Source organism: Leuresthes tenuis, unplaced genomic scaffold (assembly GCF_036924035.1).
Source record: "Leuresthes tenuis unplaced genomic scaffold, fLeuTen1.0.hap1 SCAF_18, whole genome shotgun sequence".
In the NCBI taxonomy this organism is placed as follows: domain Eukaryota; kingdom Metazoa; phylum Chordata; class Actinopteri; order Atheriniformes; family Atherinopsidae; genus Leuresthes; species Leuresthes tenuis.
The window spans coordinates 22,240,568-22,258,107 of NW_027325372.1; the positions used below are offsets into that span (position 1 = coordinate 22,240,568).

The 17,540-nt window shown below is 43.0% G+C and overlaps 1 protein-coding gene across 1 annotated transcript in view; it reads left to right on the plus strand.

Annotated features, from left to right (window-relative positions):
* The window catches only part of tmem222b (transmembrane protein 222b), a 78,561-nt gene that overhangs the window by 12,179 nt on the left and 48,842 nt on the right, over positions 1-17,540 (plus strand). The window lies entirely within an intron of this gene.

Sequence of the window (17,540 nt, forward strand, 5' to 3'; positions counted from 1 at the left end):
GCAGTGAAAGGGGAGGAACCCTCAAATACATCCAGACACTCTATTACTCCCTGCGCAAAAAAGAAAGGCTTGTTAAAAAAATCGCTCCAATTATGCCTTCAGACTGCATGTTGCACATATCTACTGAAAAGATCACGTCTGCATTTCAACTTTGCTTCCCTCGTTTTGAGTTCCCACAAGCCTTTTGTTGCACTGCTGAGAGGAAACAGTTTTAAAAACTTTAACAGCCTGTAGACGCTGCTGTATTCTGTGCAGCATGTGGTTTGCACTAAACACACACTGAAAGTATGTCTTTACAGTTTCCCTCTGGAGCACAGCAGGCTTTTGATTTTATATGCCTCCTGTCTCTGGGAACATCTTGGTGCCATTACAGGGGTTTAATGGCTGTGATAGGAAATATGCCTTAAAAGTGAACACCACATCTGTGAGGAATTGAACATGTTAAAAAGAGACCACAACAGTCAGCTGTATGACGTCAGAGACAGAGTGGCATCTATAGGCCCCTCTGCTGGCAGAGTATGACGAATACAGCTGTCCCTCCCTCTCAGCTCAGGACACACGTCATCATTTACATCCAGCTTTACTGAATGCAACAACTTCAACTTAACAGTCAGTGTCAGCAGTGTTCATGCCAAACTCCTCTTTCTTGCCTTTACTTATTCACGCAGTGTTCTGATTCGTTATGTGAGATCACTGAATTCATGGTCCAACCACCCCCACGTCCCTATCCATCATCTCTAATAAGTCTGGCCAGTGACTAAACTACAGAAGTGGTTCCAGTGGGGCATCGGCTATTGTTCTGCTGTTCACTTGATCAATGTGACTAATTGTGTTTGCCAGTAGATGCAGGCGAGGAGGAGTTGGTACAGCTGGTCCAACTGCCTATTAAAGCCGACAGGCAACTCATATATCACTTTCATAAAGGTGGGAGCTAATAACACACATCCAGCATGCAGTACAGACACAAAGCACACACACACACACACACACACACAAATCCTTGCATTTGTCAGAACTGAAGAGATAATGAATATATATGCAGTCTTTCTCTACAACAGTAGGTGTCATTACAGAGAGGATGTGCTACACTGCAGCAATAGCTATGGCAGGAGTTTTAACTTGGTTTTTACTCTTAGTGGAATTTGATTTTTTTTTTGTAATATTTTCAATAACTTCCCGTTCTTGGGCCATACGGATGTAGAGATAGACCTACTTGTACACTCTTCCCTATACCTCTTCGGGCAGGATTCAACTAGAAGAGATGCTTTAACTTTCTATGTTGGGTGAGCCTGATGCTTTGAATTGTAGCACCAATCAGACACACGATAAGTAAGGTGATTTGATTGGTTGGCACTTCCGCTTGGAAAAGCTGAACTGCTCTCAATTTCCTACCCGAAGTTGGGCGAACAAAACACAGGAAAAGAGCCAAAGTTCAATTTGGCAACACCAGACATCTGTGTGTTAAATGTGAATGTCTCAGTTAGACTCTCCCCAACAGGCAAAACTCAGCTTGAGGTAGACCTGAGAGCAGTCATTATCCAGTTGCAGCTCCTGAATGAGTCTAAACTCTCCCAACTCCTGTCTGGCAGAGATGATATTATGAGCCTACTCCATCTTGGCTGCTGCTCACTTCCTCCTCCTCAGTAACTGAAATGGCAGGCCGAGAGATACATCCTTCATCAAGTTCTACAGCTGGAAAATGAGACACATCCTGGATATCTTTTTGGTCACCTCTTTACAGGCATCAAACTCTTGTCTCTGTGACGAGCGCAGCAATTGCAGAATCCTATGTAAAAGCCCTTTTACAAAGATTGGGAAGTGAACAACCGATGGAAACGACACCAAATCTCCCAGGCACTATGATGTCAGTATTGCCACGTGCAGCTGTTCAAGAAGAACAGCGATCACAAACAGAACGTAACACAGGGTAGAGTGCACAGAAGCTGCTGATAACTTTATAAGGGTTAAAATTACACCAATAAAAATGGAAATACTAGTCCTTTCAAACACAGCTTGCATTATAATCGCTGAAAGAGGACCCCCTTGTTATGCTCTTTAAAACCGTCCAAACAGTGTCTGTTTTGGGCTGTATCAAAGGGTGCTTTCAAAGAGCAAGCCGCTGACATGTAATCAGAAGACTGTCTATAGCGCTGGTGTCTGTAGTGGTGTGTTTCACTATGCTGGCTGTGCTTTTCCCACGAGTTGATTCATCTTTGTGACCACTCAACAACTTTGACCCTTCGTTCTGCCTCTGCCATGATAAAATGAAATTAAAGGGCTACTGGGTTTCTGCCTTTACCAGACATAATCAAACAGTAAGCAATGAATAAATCCATGCATTTGCTTCATTTCCTGCATGTCAGGCTGTTCATTAAGCTGCAGGTGATTGCTGGTATAATCTTTTCTCTGAGGCATCAGAATCTCTCTCCAGCAAATGATTTACCTCCGATTTCAGAAATGTGCTCATCGCTCTATTGTCCTTTGAGATGTTTACAGCACTTTAAAAAAAAAGATTTTACTCTTTACACAAAGTTTCATCATTAACGACAGAATCCTAACCTAGACAGAAGGCTAACTAGCTTGCACTTTCCAAAGTACACCTTACATGCTCGCTAGTTTTCAGTTTTTTGAGAAACTTGACAGCATGATTAGATCTCCTGTAAGTTCAGTGTTAGTCACAAGCATGACTTGAATTGTTAAAAACAGTGTGATGTAGTATAGTCTCAGTTTTCTAATTTACGTTTTCATTTCACAAAGCTCAAAACAGAAATGGTTCTGACTTAGGTAAACAGTAAAATTTACACTATCTCTCGAGTTCAGTTCAATCACCACAGAATGTGTACAACGTGTTGGCCTATGTGTCCACATGTCAGAATGGGATTCTTTAGTTTCCTGAACTTTAAACAAAACCCTCTTGGCGCATTTGTTTCTCATTGGAAAATAAGAAACAAATGTTCTAACAAAGCCTGGCATGAGAACAAAGCTCATGTAAAACATACAACCACAACAATGCAGCAGGGCTCTCAAGTCTTCGTGACCGCATCTCCATTGATCTACGAATTGACACCAAGTGTAAACGCTGCAGCAGCACTTTGACCTCCCCTCCTCTGGGCCTCCAAGCTGAGAGTAGAGCAGTGTTGTTGTGGGGGGATGTTGTCTTCTCGCTGGCACAGAATCAGTCTCTGCATCCCTGTGGGTTGTCAGAGGTTTGTTTTGTTGTAGCTGTGGTTGTTATAGCAGGATGAGGTTAGGGGCTTTTCAATTAAACAAATGTATTTCCATCAGTGTCTCATCCTGCCTTGTCCTCTCTAACTCCTGAAATATGCTTCTAAAGCTTATTTCATGTCCTGAGGTTTAAAGACAAAGAAACAGTTTTCTTCTCTGCTTTATGGTCCCGAAAAGATCCCTTAAGGGGGAACAACACAGTATGAAGATGAATTGTCTAGATGGGGACCAAACTTAATCAAGCCATTTAATTGATTAGGCGTACCAGAGGAATAAGCCCCAGTTTGATTCATTAAAGAGTCTCTCCTCTGGTCCTTACTAAGAAACCGAATAAGGCCTGTTACTGGTTGATTATAGATGGCCTTGACCTGTTTTATAGAAAGGACAAGATACTCACAACTTTGCAGCTACTTCATCATCTCTTTATTGCATCAATGAGCTGAGCTGGAACTGAGCAGAGAGCAGGTCAAGTACAAAAGTCAGACAGAAAACTGCAGTCTTCTGAAAATACATGAAATCAAACCTGTCTTCAGAATACCATTTTAATTGTAGCCACTTTCACTTTATGTCAGTTCATTCAAATTAAAAGGCTGTTAGTTGCTGCTAGTACAGTATAATGCTGCAACAAGACAGGATATGTTCAGGCATATGATCATATACATGGCTCATACAAGGAACAAATCTAAGAGAATGGAGAAGCCGACAGAGGCTATATCTTTACCTAAGTTAGCCTCTGATTTGTCCCATCAGTGTCTGTTCAGTGACAGATGTCCGAAGATGGATGAATTGGTTTGACCACAGAGATGTGAACATCTGTGAACTTGCCAGCAGAGCCAGTAGCTGATGCAGTGGCTTGCTTAGGTGATCTGGCTACTCAGTTTAGTAGTTGTCTTTGCTTGGAAGTAACATGTGCCAACTTCTCAGTTTCCTTAATTTAGTCCCTTTCAATGTTAGATTGAACACAATTTCAGGTTGATGCGTGTCATCGAAGGGATACTTTGACGACACGCATCAAAAGTAGTAGTATCGATCTTGTCAGTTTTAGACAATCTAATGTTGAAATGTTACATACTATAGTTTAAAGTTGCACTTAATATTTTCATGTGAACATTAAAGCTACATTACATATATATGTGTGAAAACTATGAGCCAGGTTACTATTGGTACCATGAAAGTTATTTCTCATTGTAACCCGCCATCAGTCAACCCACAGTTTGTGAAGGTTGTTTTAGTGTTTTAGCATCTCCCTCATCACAATCTCGTGAACATGGTGGAACGGCTAAAGAACTTGATATTTTTACAGGGTGTTGGTGGAGACTGAAACAAAATACTTTGTAAGCTAAATACTTGACTTGCATATATCATATACAAGTAGAAGGTCGTCCAACTTTTTACTTGCTGTGAAGGTTAGGCCCTAAATGGCATATCAAGAAAACAAAATTGATTCAAAGACACTTGCCCTGTGATGAACTGGTGACCTGTTCTGGGTGTACCCTGCTGTGGTGAGTGACACACCGGCTGCTCCAACAGGGACTTATGTGCCATCCAACCTTGAGACGGTTTTTCACACATTCTTTGGCCTTTATTTCAACTTCCACGTTTTATTTAGACTTCCTTCGCTCCCCTACTTAATTACTCATTAAAAGTACTTTGTTTAGGTTAGGATCACATCATGGTTAGACATAATAACACAAAAAATCTTCATTCTACCCTGCAAAAGTGATATTTGGGGGTACCCTTCGCGTTTCAAACTGACTCCTTTGTCAGTAAATGTCAGTATCTGATAACTTGGTAATGACTTTGACCACTTTCAGTTTTACCACAGATAAAGCAGTTTACATCATCTGACTTCTTTGTTATCCTTGTTGCAGAGATTTAGATGACTTCTCAGATCTTAGTCACGGTTCAAGAAAGAATCCCATTTTCAGAGCCAACCTGACTAAAGCCTAGACAAACTGAATGTTATAAAAATAAACCAGAAAAAGATAAAATGGAACCTAAAACCACAGCAACAAAAACGATCTGTTCCATTATTCAGGCACAGAAGATTTGATTACAGCTTTATTTATTTTTTTCAAATTAACTCTAGCAGGATTTCTCAAATAAAGAACAAACATAGAAATAATTAAATTCAGCCAGTGGGCTTACTTGCAAAATCTCTGTGTGATTTCATTCACACAATGAAAGTTAATGGACACAAACATTTGCACATAGTGGTTTAAATGACTTTTGTGGTTGTTAAAGTTTTGGGGCAGAGACCACTTACTAGCTCAGATTGGTTCCGAAAGAAAAAGCCAAAAACTGTCTAAAACGGCTTCAGATATTTACCTGCACAACACAAATTAAAGTTCACAGTTGTATTTAGAGTCAGATTTGCTTGTGCTTCAATGATGACACACAAGCCTTTTAACAATACTGTTTATTTCATTAGAATTATCTGTTCATTGGGTTTAGCATTACAGGGCCATGGTTTAATCTCCAGAATCATGTAAGTTGTGAACAGGAATGAGCACAGAAGAGCTTTGCTGATGACGATGATGATGATGAAGCTGCTCATGGAATGACTTAGGTGTGAACTCTCTGTGGGTAGTTTGACCTCCCGCCCTCCTAAAGGGAGGAAACCTAAGCTCATTATTATTACCTTCATTATTTCCAATTCTGGACCAGATGCAGAGCAGGAGGAGGCATTGCAAACCCTACGGGGATCTGAGGCACCTGATTGGACAGAAAGAAAAGAGCGGTCCTGAGGCCAAAGGGTAGATTCTTTCGGAGAGGAGACGCCATCTGCTGACTGTCTGTCTCCCTGACTTTAGGTCATATTGGCACATTAAAGACTGCAAGGAAGCTTACATTGGAAGAGGACATCATATGACAGAACTGCATGTGACATCCGGCATCCGGCATCATGAAACCCATGTCCTTCTAAACCTGAGAAGATCAAGATCTCAATCTGCTGTTTCTGGGGACTGTTTTAGTTTACCACCAACCAAGTTTCTTACCGATCGTAAACCATTTCACATTCACTAATGATATCTTATCTAAATCTAAAGTTAAAGCTAATTTAGCTTCTCTTTGGGCACTTTGGCTTCTTCCCACCATCCAAAAACATGTAGGTTAGGTAATTGATGATACCAAATTCTCCCAAGGAGTGAGTATGAGTGTGCTCAAATGGTTGTTTGTCTCGTTTGTCTCTGTGCGGCCCTGTGATGGACGGGCAACCTGTCCAGTGTGTACCCTGCCTCTCGCCAAATGACAGCTGAGATAGGCTCCCCCTGCGACCCTCGGTTAGATTAAGTGGGTATAGAGAACGGATGGATGTATCAAATGAGTGTGTATATCGATGGTACAACTGGTAGTGATAATTGCAAAACCAATAACCCTATTAACAATATTAAAGAACATGTGGATCTGAACCAAACTTTTACCCTGAATACACAGAATAATGGGAAATGAGTACAACCTGATTAATCACATATTGCATTGAGGTGACAAGTACTATGTTGAAGTAACATGCTGCCTCCACGGAAACAAACCCAATATCAAGTCAGTGGTTGCCATGTTATATCCCAGTAAGGAAGTGTACCAGCTTTGTGATTGTGAACATAGCTGTAACTGAAGGTACCTCAATAAGCCACTGATACTGTTTCATTGTACAGACTAAAATGCTCCAATGAAAATGAAATGTGTTACCTGTAAAACACTGTGAGCAAACAGATCTGAAAGAAAAGCAAAAATTTAACTAATTTTCACCATTTTCCATCTAATGCTAGTTGCTGAGTGGCTATCAAAACAAGCAGTTATGGTGCCGAATACATCATTAATGATTAATGATTCTGTTTGAGAGTCTTGTGCTAAAAACTACAGTATTCAGCAGTGTCCTTTGACGAAAGCCCAAACTAACAGTGCATTTTCAGATACAGCTGGTAAGGTGGGATCTGACTCTTCTCTCAAATGTCCCCACGTCCTGCACAGCTCTGCACATAAATTGATGACCAAGCTATGTTTGCCTTCTCCTCCATCACACTGTGTTCAGGGTCCTGCACACACAGACAAAACCTGTCCTCGACTGGGGCCTAACTTAGTGTAACCTTTACACAAGAGAGGCTCCTCAAATGTCTGCTGCTTGTTATCAAGTCAGAGAGGCATGCCTTGGAGACAGAGTGATGTATTTCCTTTGTTAGAATGGCACCCTGTTCTGTGAAAATAAGCACTGAAGCAGAAAACTCTTCGTTATTGTACACTCACAAGGCAGATTGTTAGCTAAAGTAAGAGGTACCATCCACACAGAGGGATGCCACAAATTCAGATAAATATATCTGATTCAAAGATTGATTTAGCGCTGTTTTCTTGTGACGACTGTGTCATCAGGAAAGAATTCAAGGGGAGTTTCACAATGTTGATAGGCATAAATGGAAAGAATTCAGAAAGGAGGAAATTGCTCCTGAAAAAAATGAAAGAGAAAGTCATCTGTGCTATTTCCTTTGACAGGAAATTGTGTCTTTGATCTAAGCCACCACACTCATCTGGTCATCGCATGCGAGGTGTCACTCTTTCCTATGGCAGAGAGGAAGAAATGTTACATTGCAGGTCTGGTGCTCACAGGATGCCCACTGCAATGTCACCTCTGAAAGATGGAAAATAAAATAGCACATTTGAATAAACCTGGGATCAGGAAGCATATGATGAAGGAACATATTTTGGCAGGGTGACCCATTTATTTGTCCTCCACTTGAGGTGCATCATGTCTCCTCTGGCAGCAGGCGACTGTCATTATTGAACACTACTGACCAAGCACAGTCAGGGATGAAGATTCACACCTGTCAGACTACCAGGGAGTGTGTCCTTAGTGTGTGTGTCCCCTACACTGGCTGTAAAAAGGTCATTTTCATGTGGAGCCTTCCACATGGTCAAATATCAGTCAAACAAGTACAGTAGGATGATGTCACACTCACAAGCAAGCATGATATGCATTTTATTCCATTCACATCTGAGAACAGTTTCATTTTTATTCTGTGAGATGGAGACTGTAGTGTGGTTTGAAAGTTGTTGTTTTTTATTTGCTTCATTTCTGCAAAGTGCAACCCGGGTGTTGGGGGCAAACATTAGTAATGTTGACAAGACCATCTACATTAATATGATGTTTCTCACAGTCTGGCCGAATGGAGACAACTCTCAGGCAAACAAAGAGCTGCTTACTTTTTTAGAGAACATCAGTAATCACCCTGACTTCACCACAGCAGCACCTGCAGACAATCAGTTCATTAAGCACTGATTGGTTGCAGGTTGAAATAAATACCAAATCACTGCTGGATGCACATACAGAGCAGGTGGCTTTAGGGAAGTTGGGCTACTGTTTCTTTGACTGGAGGCTCACAAACATGACTTGTGGACTTGGTTTGGGGTAAGTGTTTGCAGCCATGTTTGAACAAGTGATGCGTTGTCTTCTTTCTTTTAACTGTGGTGTTTTGTTCCCTGAGCAGGATCTTGCTGGTTTTAGTTCAAGCAGAGCATGTATGTTGTCAATGGGCTTCAGAAGGTGAGCACAACACATTTAAGCTGCTACTGTAACTCCCTACAAAAGTAGACTGACATCTCTCTTTCTGTTCTACAGCACAGGGCTCCCTAAATGGCAACAAATATGCTGGCTTTAGTCAACAAGATGGCAGACTAAGACAACTCGGCGTCTATCCCCAGAATCAAGTCAGACAAATCTCGTTTTCTCCACGCTCAGTCCAGAGTAGTAGCCTCAACACACAAGCCAAAAGAGGTTCCAGTCAAGGACTTTCAACTAGTAGATATACACAAGCTCCTTCACAGCCAGCCCAGAAGTCTGTGAGAATACAGAGCAGGTTGATGTCAAAACCCAACTGGCAAAGCGCATATTCAAACAGGGTTAATGCTCAAACTGTGCCACAGCAGTCGTTTGGCCTTTCTACTGCTATCTCAAGTGGATCTTCTGTGAGTCCGCGCAGTTGGAACCAGAAGGATCTCAGCAAGAAGGTAGCTCAGCCAGTCCAGCAGGGTACACCGCGTACTAACAAGTATCTATCCAGCAGCTCTGCCTCTGTTCGTAGTTCTGGGAAAGACTTCCCCTCCAGTTTGGCCTCTGCTAAAGCTCCTTATGGTCTGTTGCGCTCAACTGCCGCATTGTTTAGCCCAGTAGGTGCTGCACCACCAGGAAGATCTGTGCAGATGCGGACATATGCTCGTGCCCCTGCAAAAAAGGTGTCTTTAGACCGTAGAGCTGACGGACCAAAGCCCAGAGGTTTCTCATCTCAGTTTTGGATGGGAAAACCACATATGAGCCAGCCATATTCTGGGACTGGTGCAATAACCCAAGGAAGCTACAGACCCCACTCTGCCTCCAATGAACAGAACCCCAGCGGCAGGTTGTCAGTTCAGGGAGCTCACAGACTCTCTGTTCCCAAGAGGAGCAGCAGCACAGTGGGAGCTTCTGCTCCTGGCTTTGCCCCAGTCTCTGTCTACGAGATCCCTCAAAGATTTGGTGGTTCAGTTTTAAGAAGGCTGAAAGATCCTGCTGACCAGAACAAAGTGAAGGCCCAGAAGCCACAGCAGACCCCTACGGCACCTCTACTACAGATGATCCAATACAAGCCACAGCTCCCAAGTGTTCATCCAGGATCCAAATGGCGCGGGGTCAGCCTGGGCCACAGATCCTAGCAGGTGAGTATCTGACTTAGTCTTACTGTTCTGTGACTAAACTGGACTTCTAATGGGTCTCATTCTACCAACAGGTGCTGCAATGTTTTCTGCATATTTTTTTTTTAAAAAGAGTAATAAAGTCACTTTTATATTCTACATCTGAAGTTCTGCTGTAGCCTTGCATTTGTGCCAAAGCTTAACTTTATATATTTTGTATATGTAAGACATTTGTATAAGTGGCTAATGAGCCATCAAACTGTTTTCAATGTTCTTGCTCATGTCTGGCAAGAGCCAGACACTAGAAGGTCTAAAGGAACAGAACTGAAAGTACTTTCACTTTCCAGACTTACTTGGAAGCTGTTTACATCACTTTAACTTTGCTTCAAATTCCCACCTCAACTAGCTCTCAAGTTTAACTTGAGATTTGACCACATTGGTTAAGTTGTGTGGCATCAGGGACTTCTGAACAGACTTGTAGTCTAAACATGGTTGGTTGGCCCTCTGGACAGCCAGAGTGTCTACTTGTAGTGATGGTCAGGCAAGTTACTGAGGCTTTCCTTACAATTGTGCTGAAAGATTCAAGGCTTTAGTGACAGCTGGTGGGCAAATAAAACCACTGCAACTTCTCAAAAGTATAACTAAAGCGCTGCAATTTCAATCTCATGTTGGCAAAAGTACATTGAAAAAATTCACAAGGTGATGTTCTTCCAATTAAACTGGAACAACAAGCTCAAAACTTGTATAAAGTGTGGCAGCACTGGACTCAGAGTGACAAGAGCTCTGACAGGAAATCTGTCAGCCCAAGCCCTGACATCTAGAAACATTTATATTCACCTTTATCTCAGAGGTTGTACTTGCACTCAAAGTATAATGGAGTACAAAATGGGAACATGGCTTATTTAGAAAAAAGCTAGTCTTCATTGCACATGCATGTGGAAATGGTAAAATAGTTCTGTGTTGGCTGATCCTTCAATATCAGGAGTATTTACATGATGCTGGGAACAGAACCTCTTACCAGAATAGTTCAACCTTCATTAATCGACTGATCATAACTCTGCAAAGAGCACATTTCTTAAAGCTAAAAGTATCACACCTACGTGTATGCAAGGACTACATGTATACATTTCTTAATGTTGTTCTGTGTATGTGGCCCCGAACCCAACCCGTATAGAATTTTTAGTTCATACTGGCCCAAAACTGGTTTGAGCAGTGTCAAGGCCCTGCTCACCCAGCAGTACCATTGCAACTCATAACAATAACTAACAAAACCACCAAAAATTTCTAACACTGAAACTCAAACATTGCTTAAGGCATTTAACGTTACCTTCAGGATCGTCCACTGTTCGCAGCACATAGAAGCGAAAAACCCGATGGCTGATACACGGGAAAATTCTCCTATGGCCCCATTCCCACTTGGTGACCGACCACTTAATTACCTTTCAGTGCCTAAGGTCCCGCTCCGAACAGCTGAGTCACACCAATGGCAATGAACATAAGTATGATTGGTAACTGGTAAACTTCAAATGATTCTGCAAAAATATCAAATGAAAGAGGAATTAACCAAATGATTAAACCAGAAGTATTTCGGAAACCAAACGATGTACGATAAACGACATCTTTAGTTCTTACCAGTGGCTGTGTTTTGGGATGCTGAGCCATCCACAGACAGTTCAGGATCAGCATTAAGTTTTTTTTTTCTGCTCCATTTGAATCAGAAACACTTCATGTGGTACCAACAGTGCGAGATCGGAGTTTCTTATAACATCACATGATACAATAACATATTTCCATACAAATTATAAAGGTAAATCTTATTTGTTTATTTATCTTTGAGGTGAGCCTTGTGGCTTTGTGCTGCTAACTTTTTCCTTAGCGGTGCCACAGCATCGTGCTTGTGCTGTCAGACATCAGCTCTTTGGTTGGAAATTGATCACTGTTACCTTGCAAAAGAAAACTGATAACTGGCTTTAATCTCCACAAGAATCAAAATGAATAAATACAAGCTTGCACCACTCTATTGATGGTATGAGACGTTCAGATTGAGGTTAAGATTCGTGCAAGATACCTGCAAGCTCGCTGTAAACTGACCTTTTTGCTTAAATCACCATCTAGTGGCTTACAGGGAAAATGCAAGTCATTTTAGTTGATGTAGTATCTGCCTAATACAGGTCACTTTCTTTCTTAATACTGTTTTGTAACAATTTTCTTTGCTCTTAGCAGTTTTGAAATGTCAGCTAAATTGTTCAGGATCCTTTTTGTTCATCTATGACATAAATTAGGCCTTTAATCGTGTAGTTCAAAGCTCTGTGCTTTACCTTACTGACAGCAGCTCTGCCTTCTTGTTTTACTTAAATGCACCAGATTAAATAACTTGGGTCACCTCCCATTGAACTTCTCTGATGAACAAAAACACATGATTAAAACTGTTCTCACAAAACATTTCATTCATCCCATTCCTATCCTTTTTCTTTCGACCCACATGTTATGACTGAGCACAGATCAAATTGTACCATACCATCTTGTTTGTCAGTAAATTGCAGTTGAAGTGGGTTGTTTCCATTTTCCAGAGATCTTTTAGCCACCTGGTGTGAAGTGGTGGGAAGAGAGGGTGTGTCCAGATTACTGTTGTAGTTCTTTATCACTTGAGATTTTAATGTTTGACTCTCCCAGGAGGGGTATGAAAATGAGCTAATGAGTTATTGTAACCATCATTGTCACTGCTATGTGGTGCTTCAGTCTAGTCTCCACAGTGGTATTTTTCTTACTGGTTTCATCGTCAGTGGTCTGTTCAGTTTTTGTCCCTGCGATCTAGTCTTTGTCAGTGGGTGAGGTTCCTAAGTCAGTTCGAACCTCAGCCAGTGTTCTTTCGGTAGGATCTTGAGCATAATTACAGTGAGTCTTATGGATCCAGTTACTCAGTCTGTCTTCTGTCAATCATACCTTTACACAATGTGATGTAGCTTCTGCTACTTTGTATGGTCCCATCCACAGAGGAGAGGACCAGTTAAGTTTGTTGACTTTCTTTAGGACCCAGTTTCCTGCTTCAACAGGTGAAGTATCGTGGTCCTGTTCCTTGGTGAGTATTTCTGTAACCTGGTGAGATAGGCGTCTTTTTTTACTGTAGTAAAACAGGGTGAGTCTGTTGGTGCAGTTGTAATTGAACAGGGCATTTTTCTCCCCGTCATGACCTCAAGTGGGACAACATAACAACATTCATGGTGGCATTTGGAGTAAATCTTAGGTTAAATGACACAATACGGCGAGCTTTGGCCCAGGTTAACTGTGTCTGCACAGACTTCTATTAGGCTTTTTTGATGGTTCTATTTTCTCTTTCCACTAGTTCTTGTGAAGCTGGATGATAGACTGCACCGAGCTTATGTCTAGTTCCAAACATCTCTTACGCTTCTCTTAGTTCTTTATTAGAGAAGTGAGTACCATCTTATCACTTCTGGTACCCCAAATCTTGGAATAATTTCTCTTGTAGGCCATTTAATGACTTATTTTCCATTTTCATTGATCTAGTCTTCTCCTGTGGCTCCTTTCTCTCTCCATGCTTGATGGAGCAGCTGCTTCTTGAGTTGACGTAGGTGTTTAACAGGGGTGCTGGTTGAAGTCACAAAAACTTTTCTTATAAAAGGATTAATTTACCTTTTCCAATCAGAGCAGTGCAGACCACTGATTATTTAAACTGTTCTAAAACCCACTACCTTTCTCAGTTTGTTAATCTGGTTGAGTGGCATCTCTTTAACCGTAAACACGGTTTTTATTTCTATTTCACTCATTTTATTCAATGTTTACTGTTTCATTTAATTAATATTTATCTGCAGGGATAGAAACTGCTTATAGTATTGCTATTTTGTTCAGCTTGTACAGCACTTTGTCCTTTTTCACTTCTTTTCCTGTGTCGATCATACACGTATAATCTTAGCTGTTGACTGTTAATTTAACTAGAGGCTCAAGAAACAAGTCCTTAGAACACAGTGAGTCACCTGCTGTTAGTCCTGGGCAGCCCTATTGTGGCATTTGGTAGGAGCCAGGAGCCTGATGCCAAGAATTCTGGTGTGGGTCTGAATGTGGAGGAGCTTGAGGGGGATCCTGCTGTGGAGGAGGGTAAGTATTGTAATCGTACTGAGTCGTCCCCTCTACTGGTTGTGAGAACTGTCGGGCTTGACAGTGATTGGCCCAATGACCATAGCCTCCGCATTGAAAACACAGATCATTTCTTCTTGGGCTGAATTTGTACCTGTTATGGTGTTTCCCTCTCCCTTTATTTCTGAATGGAGGTCTACTTTGTAGAGCAGTAGGTTGGTATGGCTATGGAGGTGGGTCTGGGTATGGCCCATAAGAAACAGGTGGAGGGTGTGATTGAATAGCAGGAGGAGGCAAATTAGACATTACTACTTATCAAACACACTCACACACACACACATTAGGTCTTGGGGGGTGGTTACACAGAGTGGCATCTGGTGGGCGGGGCTCTTTGGGTATGTAGGTTGCCCAGAGGGCCGCGCTCCCAGTTCTACAAGTTTGGCTGCCCCTCAATTTTAATCGCTCACTATTAGAAAATATTGAAGAGCCAGAAGGGTGAGGGGAGGGGTCTTCTTCCCACACCCCTGCTTCCTGGTTGCTGCTTGGGGCGGGAGGGGCCAAGAGGATTAATTAATTGTTCTGCTGGTTCGGGGTCTGTGGTGGCTGGGGGGCTGCTGGCCCCCTGGTGTGCCCGCTGCGCTACACCCCAGTGGAGTCGAGGGAGGGAGGACGTGTGGACGTGTGGATGTGTGGGACGTGAAAATGTGTGTGGTAATGATTGGGCCTGGATCTGGGACTTGCTGTCGCCTGGCCTGCTTGTGCTTCTCCCGATGGGGGGGCGGCGTTGCCTCTCCCCGCTGCTCGCGACTTCACCCACCTGTGGGCACGTCTTGACTCCCAGGGCACTTGGCCAGGGACGCTGGGGCAGGCGCTGACCCACTTTGTGGCTGTCTGGGGCGCTTGGCCCTCCTGGGTATTGGGTGGGGCCTCTGCTGGGGCGCTCGGGCTCCTGGGGCCCGGGTCCAGTGCACGGCCCGTGTCTGGGCGGCTGGGGCCTGGCGGGGTCGGTGGGCTGTTGCCCCTGGCTCTCGGAGGGCCTCTGCCCTATGCTTATGGGGGCTCTGTCCGGGGGCTTCCTCTGCAGTCTTCTGGGTGGATGCGTGGTTGTCCCTGCGGTGGGTTTCCTGGGTTCTGTGCTCCGTGGGGGCTGCTGGTGGCCTGGGTCTTGTGGCCCTCTGCCTGCTTCTGATTGCTGGGGGGGGGCTGTGGATTGTGGCCCTGTACACTTATACACTCATAACTAACCACGGTTACCATGTAGGTCCTGTGCCATGGGTGTTGCATGTTCTCACACACACACACACACACACATTCATTAGCCCAGTAGCATGCTCGCTAAGCAGTTGATGTATTATCATGTCGTCTCAGGTCATCTATATCCACAGCTGTGTTGTATGCGATTGCCGCTTCTTGTGCTTGTTTTTGTTTGGTTGTGTGTTTGTTTTTTCTCTGCTTGTCTGCTTTCAGGTGCTCCTGGTGGCGCTAAGGCTGGATTCCCCTCAGAGGCCATGGACTGTTGTCTGTTTTGTTTTTTACAGGTGTAGCAGCTGGTTGTCTGGTTTTTGTTTCTATTTTTGTTCTGTTTCCTCTTCTTCTTTCCTTGTCCCCCAGTCCGGTTCAGTTCTATTACATGTTATATATTGTAAACAGAAATAAATAAATGGGCATCAAGGGGAGCTTTACATTTATAAAACTTCCCTTGGCAAAGCAAATCTGTTTGGCATCAAAGGTATTCAGACTACAATTCTGCTGCCATAATGCTGAACAGGTCAAGGGGAAAAAAAAAAGAATAGCAGGAGGAGGAGCCTGCTGAGACATTTGTTTAGCTTGAGCCTTGTTTTGATTTACTTTGTCTCTCATGTCTTTCAGTTGTGATTTTGCCACTTCTGCATGAAGGGAAATTAATTCCTTTGGTGTCAATCTCAATGGTTTCCCTAATGGCTGGATCTTCACCAGTTCTATCCTGCCATAGTTCTCTTACCCGGAGTAAATAGACTGCCCCTCTCTCATCTCCATTAGGTGGTATTCGGTACAATTCAGCTGACCTCACGTGTATAGGGAACTTTTCTCGTATGAGTGGCCATAACAAGAGCACAAGCTGATGTAGGGGCGTACTGTCTCGGGCCGTATCAGTTTGGCAGCGTTTTTCAATTTCGGCCAGCATGCCCAATGATGTGCATGAGGCAAATACTCGTCTGAAATCACCTAGGACTGGGACTATTCCAGCACATGCTCCTAGAAATGCCTTAATCCATGGTGCCCCCCCATTATTTATATCTGGTAACTGGGATTTAATCATTACAGTGTCCTGCAAGGAGAATGGATTGTACGTGGTAGTAGTGCGACCATCACTGGTAGTTGCCGTTACCAATGGCATCTGATGATGACTCTGACAGATGTCTGTGCAAGAGTGAATATTACCACTACCCGGCTTCTGAGCAGGGACATGCGGCAGATTATGATATCGTAACTGGTAAGTATGATTTATCCACTCACGCGATCTGTTTTGCTCAAATACATAAGTTAGGCCATGTACAGAGGGACCACCATATGCAGCCCCTGATCTATTCATGTAGACCGGTTCAGATGATGTTGTCCGTGATCCGGTTTCTAGTGACTGTGATTCAAATGTGTCAGTTGAGCCTTCAGAGATGGGTTGTTTCTCTAGAGTACTAGTGATGAATGGATTAGTACTATGTTGCGCCGTTTCATTCAGATACTCTTCTGCCTGTGTTTGTGAGTCATTATCTCCTGGAAATGAAGCTGTTTGCAATATACCATTTTTACTAACCATTAATATACCTGATAGAGGTGTATTCTGAGTGCTGGTTAATACTTCCGAAGTAGCAGGTTTAGTTTGGGGCATCTGTTTTTGGAGATCATCCAATAACATGCATGACTCAGCATAGGGAGGAGGCAGCAGTGCCTGTTTCTCCTTGGTTGCAGTTATGTAGAGCAGAGGTGTCTTATCTTCTAGTGTAGTAGGATGTGTCTCTGGAGAAGATAACGTTTTGACTGGTATTTGGTGCGGTAGTTGTGCAGAGGACTGTGTGTGTCTGAATATAGAATTTAACTTCTCCTAAAAAATGCTGACAATCTGCCAGAAATATGCCTGCCTCCTGTAGCTTTGCTATTGCTTGATTCTTACTACCTGTCGCCTGTTTTAAAAACAAATTGTAATCAGTCAGTTTCGGTGGTGTACTTTCACACCCTCCAAACATTCCTTTCCCTTGCGTTTCTCTCGTCCAGTCCACAAATCTATCCATCCCTCCTTTTTCTACTTCCCTTGGAACCTTTTTCTGCCATCTAGTCAAGGTGTCAAATAATGCCGACCCCAATGAGCCAGGTTTACATATTTTCCACTCGTCAACAATTTTTTGTGACATATTTAGATGTTTTACACGTGTTAGTCAGAGTGGGTGAATGGTGCAATGCCCGAGTGGAGGACCCGATCAAAACACTTCTACACGGAGCCTTTTACTCTGTGCGCTTGATCGCTGGGGGTTCTCCACTCATTTTAATTCACCAATCTCTGTAACACCCCAACTAAACTTCCCCTTCTA